Source organism: Teleopsis dalmanni, chromosome 1, assembly GCF_002237135.1.
Source record: "Teleopsis dalmanni isolate 2A chromosome 1, ASM223713v2, whole genome shotgun sequence".
NCBI classification, from domain to species: domain Eukaryota; kingdom Metazoa; phylum Arthropoda; class Insecta; order Diptera; family Diopsidae; genus Teleopsis; species Teleopsis dalmanni.
The window spans coordinates 9,336,748-9,337,108 of record NC_051846.1 but is presented as its reverse complement, the minus strand read 5'-3'; positions in this window follow the sequence as shown (position 1 = coordinate 9,337,108).

The following is a 361-nucleotide window of genomic DNA, read 5'->3' as shown; positions in this document are numbered from 1 at the left end:
TTGATATCCAGTTTAACTGTTGCAAGTGGGATCTAATATCTAAGAATTCAATGTCACAGGAAGCAGGATGACTGCGTTGGACTAATGTTATAACCAATAGATTAATGTAACTAATAAGCTTATTGGTGTGACTAGTAATATCATCAGATCATAGTTCTTCAAAAACGAATACGAACCATTTTAAACAACTTTCTTTTTTATTTCCCTTGGTAGTCAAATGGTCGAAATCATTTAAAAGTTAATAGATTCGAATAGCAAAGAAAGGACAAGGACAAAAATTTATTTTTAATTTATTGAAATTTGGCTGGCCATACAACGCTGTTTTGAGTATTGCCAAGTACTCATCATCAGTGGTCTTTAG